Source organism: Microcebus murinus, unplaced genomic scaffold (assembly GCF_040939455.1).
Source record: "Microcebus murinus isolate Inina unplaced genomic scaffold, M.murinus_Inina_mat1.0 scaf026_hap2_Mmur4.0, whole genome shotgun sequence".
Taxonomy (NCBI): Eukaryota; Metazoa; Chordata; class Mammalia; order Primates; family Cheirogaleidae; genus Microcebus; species Microcebus murinus.
This window is the reverse complement of record NW_027438972.1, coordinates 221,085-234,051: the sequence shown is the minus strand read 5'-3', so window position 1 is coordinate 234,051 and position 12,967 is coordinate 221,085. Positions and strand designations below refer to the sequence as shown.

Here is a 12,967-nt window from a genome sequence, read left to right as displayed (position 1 = left end):
CCAGCAAGGAAGACTTTCCCGAAATGGAAGAAAGAAAGGAGCAAACAGAGACACCGGTAGCCCGCCCGGAAAAGAGTCTGCCCCTTAGAGAAAGCACCCTGACCAGGTTCACCCGTGGGTGGGTGGCGAGCTAGCGGCATTCAGAAGAGCGAGGCCCGCAGTCTGTGCGGAAGACACCTGCACTCGGGGGTGTGTGGCGGCGCGATTCACAAGCAGCTCCAGATGTTAAGCCAAGGAGAAGCCAGGGAGTTCCCAACGCCCCAGGTGTCCTCAGCCCAGGACTGGGTGCTGTGGGAATGCGAAGCCTGGCTCCTTGTCTCAGAGCGGGGTTCCCAGGAGGATCAGGCTGAAGCTGGGACTTGGCCTCAAAGTGTCCCCTCGCATGGCCACCCCCTTCCCCTTCCTGCTCCTCTACTCCTGGTGCCCCTCCATCCAGGGGCCAGACCTTAAAGAGTCACCGCAAGAGAATCCTGGTCCCAAAGGAGCCTTCTGGGGGACCGGTGCTGAGAGAGGCTGTGGGCATGGCCCGCTGGGGCTCTGCCCGACCCAGGGCTGAGAGGTGCAACCTCCCAGCTCTGGGTCCCTGCAGGAAGTGTTGGCAAGCACGGGGCCAGTCCTCCAAAGGCCCAGGTGCAGGGAGCCCAGGCCAAGCAGCCTGTGGAAGAAGCCACTTGCCGTGCCACCCCGGGAACAGGACTGCAGGCCCCGGCCCTTCCCACCTCCTCCTCCTCCTCCTCCTCCACCCCGGCCCCCCCCCCCCCCCCCGCGACATGGCACAGGGCTCAGAGACACCTCAGACTCTTGCTACCCAAAGTGCAAAGGGCATCAGTTGCTCCTCCAACCCCCCCCCCCCGCCCAGCAGACCACATTGTCCAGCCAGCCCCCGGGCCTCCCTGGGGTGCCCAGCACAAAAGTGCAGACACCCACCGGACCCTCAATCTCAGCTTTCGGATGTTTTCGCCACTCTAAGGACCCGCAGGCCAGCTGGGCCTTCGGGCAGGACAGAGAGCCCCGGAATCCGACGTGGAGAGCTGCGTGTACGTCCCCATCAGGAGGCGGTCCCCACCTCCGCGGCTCTCCCCTTGCGGGGAGCGGCAGCCCAGCCGCCCAGCCGGCAGCCGCAGGGCCTCAGGGAAGACACCAGGCTGGGCCCCCGCGGCACAGAGGGGGCACGTCCCCCGCACTCACGCGACTTAGGGACGGCTGCTGGAGACTGCTGCGGCCACCCTGCTGCCGGGTTTCTGGAGGGCTTCCTGGAAGCAGCGTCCACACCAAGCCCTTGGAAGGCCCAGGCGATGGAGGAGCCGGTCAGGCAGGGGCCGAGGACGGTGAGAGGCCGGGCGGGAAGGAGCATGTCAGGCAGGGGCAGAGGACGGTGACAGGCCGGGCGGGGAGGAGCCGGTCAGGCGGGGGCCCAGGACAGTGACGGGCCTGGCCGGGGAGGAGTGCGTCAGGCAGGGGCAGAGGAGACGGGCTGGGTAAGGGTTAGGGTGACAGTTAGGGCACAATTCACAATCGCAAAGACGTGGAAGCGACCCGAGTGCCCATCCATCCAGGAGTGCATCAATAAAATGTGGCGCGTGGACACCACGGAGTGCCATTCGGCTGTGAGGAGCAGCGGTGAGAGGGCACCTCTCGTGTTCTCCTGGCCAGAGCTGGAACCCGTTCCAGTAAGCCAGGTATCCCAAGAACGGACACACGAGCACCACGTGAGCGCGCTCACCAGCAAATTGGTACGAACGGATGGACACCTAAGTGGACGGAGAGGAATCACCTTCATCGGGTGGGTGTCGGGCGGGTGGGGGGAGGGGAGGGGCATACACCTCCATTAGGAATGGGGTGGGTGCGCACCCACTGGGGGATGGGCGCACTTGAAGCTCTGACCCGAGGGGGGAGGCTTGGAGAGGGCAACGCACCCGACCCTAACATTGGTACCCCCACAATACGCTGGAGCAACATGAGAGGTATATGAATAAGAACACAGGGGGGAGGGGGGCACGGGCAACACATGTCACCTGAATACTTGTACTCCCATCATCTGCTTGAAAAGAGAGAGAAAAGAAAATGCAATAATAGAGGTAAGAGACACTTTTTAAAAATCATGAATCCGAAGAGAAAAGTAAAAGGAGGCCTGTGGAGCAGGTCTGGGTGTGACTCCGGATCCCCCAACATCAGGTGCCACCACCAAAGATTCCTGCGTGTAGCCCATAGAACCCCAAAAGCAACGGGACGAGTTCTGGTCACATACTCCCTCAAAATGACATCCTGGCCTTCTTCTGGAACTCCCTCCCCTCTCAGACTCTCAAGGTTTCCTCCAGCGTGTCGGTTCCCACAGAGCAGACCTTTGGTCTGAGACCTGACAGTCCAGATGCCACGCATGCTGCCGCGTGGCGGCGGTGTCGCGGCTTGGGACAAGAGGAGGCCCCACGGTGCGGGCTGGGGCGCCAGGCACCGCTGCGGGCGCTGAGGGTTGGGGTCACCCCCACCCCGGGCCGCCGCCGCGCTCCCAGAAAGGGGACAGAACAAGAGGCAAAAAAAAAATAAATAAAAAGCAGCAGCCTGTGGCACCCGGTATTCCCAGGCGGTCTCCCATCCAAGTACTAACCAGGCCCGACCCTGCTTAGCTTCCGAGACCAGACGAGATCGGGGGCGTTCAGGGTGGTGTGGCCCTAGACGGCGGCGGAGGGCGCCCCTGCCCCGCTCAAGAAGCCGAGCCTCTCTGCGCTTTCCCGCCGCCTCCCGCCCCAGGCCCCGCGCCGGGCCGGGCCGGGCCTGTTGAGTTCGCCGGCCGGGTCCCGCGGGCTCCCAGGGACGGGGGTGATGGGCGGGGCGGGGCGGGGCGGGGCGGGGGGCTGTCTCTCTATACACACACACACACACTCACACTCACTCACACTCACACAAGATGCGCCTCCACGGCTGGACTCGCCAAGGTGGAGCCCTCCCAGCCCCCCTCGTCTCCTCGCCCGGCCTCCTTCACCTACCCGCTGCCCACCCCCAGCGCGTCGCCGCCGCTGACTGCGCACGCGCGCGCGGGTCGCTCGCCCTTTGACCCCAGCCAGGGGCCGCCCTCCCCCACAACCCCTTTCAGCTGCGCCCCCCCCCCGCCCTGTGGGTGGGCTGCCGCCTATTCCCCCGGGCCAGGGCTGGGGCACAGCCAGTGTATGGGGCGTCTCCCTCTGGGGATGTGTCCCATGGGTGGGGTGGGGTGGCGTGGTTTGTGGGGCGCTGAAGAAATCAGTCCCCTCCATCTCCTTCCTCTGGAAAACGCCCAAGCCCGTGGAGAACTGCGGGCACCGCTTCGTGGGGGCCGGGACCCTCCTCTGTGTCCTCCTGTGGCCCAGTCCAAGGGGCCTGGGCCTGGCCGGGGCTGCATTGGACCCCGACCACCCTGGCGTGTGGACTCGCTAAAAATCGGCCATTAGATATTGGATTCCAGCTTCCTTGAGGTCATTTCACTAATGAGTGCACCGGAAAGAGTTTCCTAATCCATCTGTGAGGGTGGCAACTGAAAGAGAATTTGAAAGCTGACAGAATAGGCGAGGGAAGGCATAGGAGATTTCCACACCCAGCAAGGAAGACTTTCCCGAAATGGAAGAAAGAAAGGAGCAAACAGAGACACCGGTAGCCCGCCCGGAAAAGAGTCTGCCCCTTAGAGAAAGCACCCTGACCAGGTTCACCCGTGGGTGGGTGGCGAGCTAGCGGCATTCAGAAGAGCGAGGCCCGCAGTCTGTGCGGAAGACACCTGCACTCGGGGGTGTGTGGCGGCGCGATTCACAAGCAGCTCCAGATGTTAAGCCAAGGAGAAGCCAGGGAGTTCCCAACGCCCCAGGTGTCCTCAGCCCAGGACTGGGTGCTGTGGGAATGCGAAGCCCGGCTCCTTGTCTCAGAGCGGGGTTCCCAGGAGGATCAGGCTGAAGCTGGGACTTGGCCTCAAAGTGTCCCCTCGCATGGCCACCCCCTTCCCCTTCCTGCTCCTCTACTCCTGGTGCCCCTCCATCCAGGGGCCAGACCTTAAAGAGTCACCGCAAGAGAATCCTGGTCCCAAAGGAGCCTTCTGGGGGACCGGTGCTGAGAGAGGCTGTGGGCATGGCCCGCTGGGGCTCTGCCCGACCCAGGGCTGAGAGGTGCAACCTCCCAGCTCTGGGTCCCTGCAGGAAGTGTTGGCAAGCACGGGGCCAGTCCTCCAAAGGCCCAGGTGCAGGGAGCCCAGGCCAAGCAGCCTGTGGAAGAAGCCACTTGCCGTGCCACCCCGGGAACAGGACTGCAGGCCCCGGCCCTTCCCACCTCCTCCTCCTCCTCCTCCTCCCCCCCGGCCCCCCCCCCCCCCCCCCCGCGACATGGCACAGGGCTCAGAGACACCTCAGACTCTTGCTACCCAAAGTGCAAAGGGCATCAGTTGCTCCTCCAACCCCCCCCCCGCCCAGCAGACCACATTGTCCAGCCAGCCCCCGGGCCTCCCTGGGGAGCCCAGCACAAAAGTGCAGACACCCACCGGACCCTCAATCTCAGCTTTCGGATGTTTTCGCCACTCTAAGGACCCGCAGGCCAGCTGGGCCTTCGGGCAGGACAGAGAGCCCCGGAATCCGACGTGGAGAGCTGCGTGTACGTCCCCATCAGGAGGCGGTCCCCACCTCCGCGGCTCTCCCCTTGCGGGGAGCGGCAGCCCAGCCGGCAGCCGCAGGGCCTCAGGGAAGACACCAGGCTGGGCCCCCGCGGCACAGCGGGGGCACGTCCCCCGCACTCACGCGACTTAGGGACGGCTGCTGGAGACTGCTGCGGCCACCCTGCTGCCGGGTTTCTGGAGGGCTTCCTGGAAGCAGCGTCCACACCAAGCCCTTGGAAGGCCCAGGCGACGGAGGAGCCGGTCAGGCAGGGGCCGAGGACGGTGAGAGGCCGGGCGGGAAGGAGCATGTCAGGCAGGGGCAGAGGACGGTGACAGGCCGGGCGGGGAGGAGCCGGTCAGGCGGGGGCCCAGGACAGTGACGGGCCTGGCCGGGGAGGAGTGCGTCAGGCAGGGGCAGAGGAGACGGGCTGGGTAAGGGTTAGGGTGACAGTTAGGGCACAATTCACAATCGCAAAGACGTGGAAGCGACCCGAGTGCCCATCCATCCAGGAGTGCATCAATAAAATGTGGCGCGTGGACACCACGGAGTGCCATTCGGCTGTGAGGAGCAGCGGTGAGAGGGCACCTCTCGTGTTCTCCTGGCCAGAGCTGGAACCCGTTCCAGTAAGCCAGGTATCCCAAGAACGGACACACGAGCACCACGTGAGCGCGCTCACCAGCAAATTGGTACGAACGGATGGACACCTAAGTGGACGGAGAGGAATCACCTTCATCGGGTGGGTGTCGGGCGGGTGGGGGGAGGGGAGGGGCATACACCTCCATTAGGAATGGGGTGGGTGCGCACCCACTGGGGGATGGGCCGCACTTGAAGTTCTGACCCGAGGGGGGAGGCTTGGAGAGGGCAACGCACCCGACCCTAACATTGGTACCCCCACAATACGCTGGAGCAACATGAGAGGTATATGAATAAGAACACAGGGGGGAGGGGGGCACGGGCAACACATGTCACCTGAATACTTGTACTCCCATCATCTGCTTGAAAAGAGAGAGAAAAGAAAATGCAATAATAGAGGTAAGAGACACTTTTTAAAAATCATGAATCCGAAGAGAAAAGTAAAAGGAGGCCTGTGGAGCAGGTCTGGGTGTGACTCCGGATCCCCCAACATCAGGTGCCACCACCAAAGATTCCTGCGTGTAGCCCATAGAACCCCAAAAGCAACGGGACGAGTTCTGGTCACATACTCCCTCAAAATGACATCCTGGCCTTCTTCTGGAACTCCCTCCCCTCTCAGACTCTCAAGGTTTCCTCCAGCGTGTCGGTTCCCACAGAGCAGACCTTTGGTCTGAGACCTGACAGTCCAGATGCCACGCATGCTGCCGCGTGGCGGCGGTGTCGCGGCTTGGGACAAGAGGAGGCCCCACGGTGCGGGCTGGGGCGCCAGGCACCGCTGCGGGCGCTGAGGGTTGGGGTCACCCCCACCCCGGGCCGCCGCCGCGCTCCCAGAAAGGGGACAGAACAAGAGGCAAAAAAAAAAATAAATAAAAAGAAGCAGCCTGTGGCACCCGGTATTCCCAGGCGGTCTCCCATCCAAGTACTAACCAGGCCCGACCCTGCTTAGCTTCCGAGACCAGACGAGATCGGGGGCGTTCAGGGTGGTGTGGCCCTAGACGGCGGCGGAGGGCGCCCCTGCCCCGCTCAAGAAGCCGAGCCTCTCTGCGCTTTCCCGCCGCCTCCCGCCCCAGGCCCCGCGCCGGGCCGGGCCGGGCCTGTTGAGTTCGCCGGCCGGGTCCCGCGGGCTCCCAGGGACGGGGGTGATGGGCGGGGCGGGGCGGGGCGGGGCGGGGGGCTGTCTCTCTATACACACACACACACACTCACACTCACTCACACTCACACAAGATGCGCCTCCACGGCTGGACTCGCCAAGGTGGAGCCCTCCCAGCCCCCCTCGTCTCCTCGCCCGGCCTCCTTCACCTACCCGCTGCCCACCCCCAGCGCGTCGCCGCCGCTGACTGCGCACGCGCGCGCGGGTCGCTCGCCCTTTGACCCCAGCCAGGGGCCGCCCTCCCCCACAACCCCTTTCAGCTGCGCCCCCCCCCCCGCCCTGTGGGTGGGCTGCCGCCTATTCCCCCGGGCCAGGGCTGGGGCACAGCCAGTGTATGGGGCGTCTCCCTCTGGGGATGTGTCCCATGGGTGGGGTGGGGTGCCGTGGTTTGTGGGGCGCTGAAGAAATCAGTCCCCTCCATCTCCTTCCTCTGGAAAACGCCCAAGCCCGTGGAGAACTGCGGGCACCGCTTCGTGGGGGCCGGGACCCTCCTCTGTGTCCTCCTGTGGCCCAGTCCAAGGGGCCTGGGCCTGGCCGGGACTGCATTGGACCCCGACCACCCTGGCGTGTGGACTCGCTAAAAATCGGCCATTAGATATTGGATTCCAGCTTCCTTGAGGTCATTTCACTAATGAGTGCACCGGAAAGAGTTTCCTAATCCATCTGTGAGGGTGGCAACTGAAAGAGAATTTGAAAGCTGACAGAATAGGCGAGGGAAGGCATAGGAGATTTCCACACCCAGCAAGGAAGACTTTCCCGAAATGGAAGAAAGAAAGGAGCAAACAGAGACACCGGTAGCCCGCCCGGAAAAGAGTCTGCCCCCTTAGAGAAAGCACCCTGACCAGGTTCACCCGTGGGTGGGTGGCGAGCTAGCGGCATTCAGAAGAGCGAGGCCCGCAGTCTGTGCGGAAGACACCTGCACTCGGGGGTGTGTGGCGGCGCGATTCACAAGCAGCTCCAGATGTTAAGCCAAGGAGAAGCCAGGGAGTTCCCAACGCCCCAGGTGTCCTCAGCCCAGGACTGGGTGCTGTGGGAATGCGAAGCCTGGCTCCTTGTCTCAGAGCGGGGTTCCCAGGAGGATCAGGCTGAAGCTGGGACTTGGCCTCAAAGTGTCCCCTCGCATGGCCACCCCCTTCCCCTTCCTGCTCCTCTACTCCTGGTGCCCCTCCATCCAGGGGCCAGACCTTAAAGAGTCACCGCAAGAGAATCCTGGTCCCAAAGGAGCCTTCTGGGGGACCGGTGCTGAGAGAGGCTGTGGGCATGGCCCGCTGGGGCTCTGCCCGACCCAGGGCTGAGAGGTGCAACCTCCCAGCTCTGGGTCCCTGCAGGAAGTGTTGGCAAGCACGGGGCCAGTCCTCCAAAGGCCCAGGTGCAGGGAGCCCAGGCCAAGCAGCCTGTGGAAGAAGCCACTTGCCGTGCCACCCCGGGAACAGGACTGCAGGCCCCGGCCCTTCCCACCTCCTCCTCCTCCTCCTCCTCCCCCCCGCCCCCCCCCCCCCCCCCCCCGCGACATGGCACAGGGCTCAGAGACACCTCAGACTCTTGCTACCCAAAGTGCAAAGGGCATCAGTTGCTCCTCCAACCCCCCCCCCCCCGCCCAGCAGACCACATTGTCCAGCCAGCCCCCGGGCCTCCCTGGGGTGCCCAGCACAAAAGTGCAGACACCCACCGGACCCTCAATCTCAGCTTTCGGATGTTTTCGCCACTCTAAGGACCCGCAGGCCAGCTGGGCCTTCGGGCAGGACAGAGAGCCCCGGAATCCGACGTGGAGAGCTGCGTGTACGTCCCCATCAGGAGGCGGTCCCCACCTCCGCGGCTCTCCCCTTGCGGGGAGCGGCAGCCCAGCCGGCAGCCGCAGGGCCTCAGGGAAGACACCAGGCTGGGCCCCCGCGGCACAGCGGGGGCACGTCCCCCGCACTCACGCGACTTAGGGACGGCTGCTGGAGACTGCTGCGGCCACCCTGCTGCCGGGTTTCTGGAGGGCTTCCTGGAAGCAGCGTCCACACCAAGCCCTTGGAAGGCCCAGGTGACGGAGGAGCCGGTCAGGCAGGGGCCGAGGACGGTGAGAGGCCGGGCGGGAAGGAGCATGTCAGGCAGGGGCAGAGGACGGTGACAGGCCGGGCGGGGAGGAGCCGGTCAGGCGGGGGCCCAGGACAGTGACGGGCCTGGCCGGGGAGGAGTGCGTCAGGCAGGGGCAGAGGAGACGGGCTGGGTAAGGGTTAGGGTGACAGTTAGGGCACAATTCACAATCGCAAAGACGTGGAAGCGACCCGAGTGCCCATCCATCCAGGAGTGCATCAATAAAATGTGGCGCGTGGACACCACGGAGTGCCATTCGGCTGTGAGGAGCAGCGGTGAGAGGGCACCTCTCGTGTTCTCCTGGCCAGAGCTGGAACCCGTTCCAGTAAGCCAGGTATCCCAAGAACGGACACACGAGCACCACGTGAGCGCGCTCACCAGCAAATTGGTACGAACGGATGGACACCTAAGTGGACGGAGAGGAATCACCTTCATCGGGTGGGTGTCGGGCGGGTGGGGGGAGGGGAGGGGCATACACCTCCATTAGGAATGGGGTGGGTGCGCACCCACTGGGGGATGGGCGCACTTGAAGCTCTGACCCGAGGGGGGAGGCTTGGAGAGGGCAACGCACCCGACCCTAACATTGGTACCCCCACAATACGCTGGAGCAACATGAGAGGTATATGAATAAGAACACAGGGGGGAGGGGGGCACGGGCAACACATGTCACCTGAATACTTGTACTCCCATCATCTGCTTGAAAAGAGAGAGAAAAGAAAATGCAATAATAGAGGTAAGAGACACTTTTTAAAAATCATGAATCCGAAGAGAAAAGTAAAAGGAGGCCTGTGGAGCAGGTCTGGGTGTGACTCCGGATCCCCCAACATCAGGTGCCACCACCAAAGATTCCTGCGTGTAGCCCATAGAACCCCAAAAGCAACGGGACGAGTTCTGGTCACATACTCCCTCAAAATGACATCCTGGCCTTCTTCTGGAACTCCCTCCCCTCTCAGACTCTCAAGGTTTCCTCCAGCGTGTCGGTTCCCACAGAGCAGACCTTTGGTCTGAGACCTGACAGTCCAGATGCCACGCATGCTGCCGCGTGGCGGCGGTGTCGCGGCTTGGGACAAGAGGAGGCCCCACGGTGCGGGCTGGGGCGCCAGGCACCGCTGCGGGCGCTGAGGGTTGGGGTCACCCCCACCCCGGGCCGCCGCCGCGCTCCCAGAAAGGGGACAGAACAAGAGGCAAAAAAAAAAATAAATAAAAAGAAGCAGCCTGTGGCACCCGGTATTCCCAGGCGGTCTCCCATCCAAGTACTAACCAGGCCCGACCCTGCTTAGCTTCCGAGACCAGACGAGATCGGGGGCGTTCAGGGTGGTGTGGCCCTAGACGGCGGCGGAGGGCGCCCCTGCCCCGCTCAAGAAGCCGAGCCTCTCTGCGCTTTCCCGCCGCCTCCCGCCCCAGGCCCCGCGCCGGGCCGGGCCGGGCCTGTTGAGTTCGCCGGCCGGGTCCCGCGGGCTCCCAGGGACGGGGGTGATGGGCGGGGCGGGGCGGGGCGGGGCGGGGGGCTGTCTCTCTATACACACACACACACACTCACACTCACTCACACTCACACAAGATGCGCCTCCACGGCTGGACTCGCCAAGGTGGAGCCCTCCCAGCCCCCCTCGTCTCCTCGCCCGGCCTCCTTCACCTACCCGCTGCCCACCCCCAGCGCGTCGCCGCCGCTGACTGCGCACGCGCGCGCGGGTCGCTCGCCCTTTGACCCCAGCCAGGGGCCGCCCTCCCCCACAACCCCTTTCAGCTGCGCCCCCCCCCCCGCCCTGTGGGTGGGCTGCCGCCTATTCCCCCGGGCCAGGGCTGGGGCACAGCCAGTGTATGGGGCGTCTCCCTCTGGGGATGTGTCCCATGGGTGGGGTGGGGTGCCGTGGTTTGTGGGGCGCTGAAGAAATCAGTCCCCTCCATCTCCTTCCTCTGGAAAACGCCCAAGCCCGTGGAGAACTGCGGGCACCGCTTCGTGGGGGCCGGGACCCTCCTCTGTGTCCTCCTGTGGCCCAGTCCAAGGGGCCTGGGCCTGGCCGGGGCTGCATTGGACCCCGACCACCCTGGCGTGTGGACTCGCTAAAAATCGGCCATTAGATATTGGATTCCAGCTTCCTTGAGGTCATTTCACTAATGAGTGCACCGGAAAGAGTTTCCTAATCCATCTGTGAGGGTGGCAACTGAAAGAGAATTTGAAAGCTGACAGAATAGGCGAGGGAAGGCATAGGAGATTTCCACACCCAGCAAGGAAGACTTTCCCGAAATGGAAGAAAGAAAGGAGCAAACAGAGACACCGGTAGCCCGCCCGGAAAAGAGTCTGCCCCTTAGAGAAAGCACCCTGACCAGGTTCACCCGTGGGTGGGTGGCGAGCTAGCGGCATTCAGAAGAGCGAGGCCCGCAGTCTGTGCGGAAGACACCTGCACTCGGGGGTGTGTGGCGGCGCGATTCACAAGCAGCTCCAGATGTTAAGCCAAGGAGAAGCCAGGGAGTTCCCAACGCCCCAGGTGTCCTCAGCCCAGGACTGGGTGCTGTGGGAATGCGAAGCCCGGCTCCTTGTCTCAGAGCGGGGTTCCCAGGAGGATCAGGCTGAAGCTGGGACTTGGCCTCAAAGTGTCCCCTCGCATGGCCACCCCCTTCCCCTTCCTGCTCCTCTACTCCTGGTGCCCCTCCATCCAGGGGCCAGACCTTAAAGAGTCACCGCAAGAGAATCCTGGTCCCAAAGGAGCCTTCTGGGGGACCGGTGCTGAGAGAGGCTGTGGGCATGGCCCGCTGGGGCTCTGCCCGACCCAGGGCTGAGAGGTGCAACCTCCCAGCTCTGGGTCCCTGCAGGAAGTGTTGGCAAGCACGGGGCCAGTCCTCCAAAGGCCCAGGTGCAGGGAGCCCAGGCCAAGCAGCCTGTGGAAGAAGCCACTTGCCGTGCCACCCCGGGAACAGGACTGCAGGCCCCGGCCCTTCCCACCTCCTCCTCCTCCTCCTCCTCCCCCCCGGCCCCCCCCCCCCGCGACATGGCACAGGGCTCAGAGACACCTCAGACTCTTGCTACCCAAAGTGCAAAGGGCATCAGTTGCTCCTCCAACCCCCCCCCCCCGCCCAGCAGACCACATTGTCCAGCCAGCCCCCGGGCCTCCCTGGGGTGCCCAGCACAAAAGTGCAGACACCCACCGGACCCTCAATCTCAGCTTTCGGATGTTTTCGCCACTCTAAGGACCCGCAGGCCAGCTGGGCCTTCGGGCAGGACAGAGAGCCACGGAATCCGACGTGGAGAGCTGCGTGTACGTCCCCATCAGGAGGCGGTCCCCACCTCCGCGGCTCTCCCCTTGCGGGGAGCGGCAGCCCAGCCGCCCAGCCGGCAGCCGCAGGGCCTCAGGGAAGACACCAGGCTGGGCCCCCGCGGCACAGCGGGGGCACGTCCCCCGCACTCACGCGACTTAGGGACGGCTGCTGGAGACTGCTGCGGCCACCCTGCTGCCGGGTTTCTGGAGGGCTTCCTGGAAGCAGCGTCCACACCAAGCCCTTGGAAGGCCCAGGCGACGGAGGAGCCGGTCAGGCAGGGGCCGAGGACGGTGAGAGGCCGGGCGGGAAGGAGCATGTCAGGCAGGGGCAGAGGACGGTGACAGGCCGGGCGGGGAGGAGCCGGTCAGGCGGGGGCCCAGGACAGTGACGGGCCTGGCCGGGGAGGAGTGCGTCAGGCAGGGGCAGAGGAGACGGGCTGGGTAAGGGTTAGGGTGACAGTTAGGGCACAATTCACAATCGCAAAGACGTGGAAGCGACCCGAGTGCCCATCCATCCAGGAGTGCATCAATAAAATGTGGCGCGTGGACACCACGGAGTGCCATTCGGCTGTGAGGAGCAGCGGTGAGAGGGCACCTCTCGTGTTCTCCTGGCCAGAGCTGGAACCCGTTCCAGTAAGCCAGGTATCCCAAGAACGGACACACGAGCACCACGTGAGCGCGCTCACCAGCAAATTGGTACGAACGGATGGACACCTAAGTGGACGGAGAGGAATCACCTTCATCGGGTGGGTGTCGGGCGGGTGGGGGGAGGGGAGGGGCATACACCTCCATTAGGAATGGGGTGGGTGCGCACCCACTGGGGGATGGGCGCACTTGAAGCTCTGACCCGAGGGGGGAGGCTTGGAGAGGGCAACGCACCCGACCCTAACATTGGTACCCCCACAATACGCTGGAGCAACATGAGAGGTATATGAATAAGAACACAGGGGGGAGGGGGGCACGGGCAACACATGTCACCTGAATACTTGTACTCCCATCATCTGCTTGAAAAGAGAGAGAAAAGAAAATGCAATAATAGAGGTAAGAGACACTTTTAAAAATCATGAATCCGAAGAGAAAAGTAAAAGGAGGCCTGTGGAGCAGGTCTGGGTGTGACTCCGGATCCCCCAACATCAGGTGCCACCACCAAAGATTCCTGCGTGTAGCCCATAGAACCCCAAAAGCAACGGGACGAGTTCTGGTCACATACTCCCTCAAAATGACATCCTGGCCTTCTT

At 63.8% G+C, this 12,967-nt stretch overlaps 3 non-coding genes across 3 annotated transcripts; all 3 read right to left on the bottom strand.

Annotated features, from left to right (window-relative positions):
* Positions 1-2,556: 2,556 nt before the first annotated feature.
* On the bottom strand, positions 2,557-2,675 carry LOC142868088 (5S ribosomal RNA). Its single transcript, XR_012917224.1, has one exon. It is a non-coding gene; the product is annotated as a 5S ribosomal RNA (ribosomal RNA).
* A 3,443-nt stretch (positions 2,676-6,118) lies between these two features.
* Positions 6,119-6,237, bottom strand: LOC142868158 (5S ribosomal RNA). Its single transcript, XR_012917253.1, has one exon. It is a non-coding gene; the product is annotated as a 5S ribosomal RNA (ribosomal RNA).
* Positions 6,238-9,684: 3,447 nt separating this feature from the next.
* LOC142868147 (5S ribosomal RNA) lies at positions 9,685-9,803 on the bottom strand. Its single transcript, XR_012917252.1, has one exon. It is a non-coding gene; the product is annotated as a 5S ribosomal RNA (ribosomal RNA).
* Between the last annotated feature and the right edge of the window lie 3,164 nt (positions 9,804-12,967).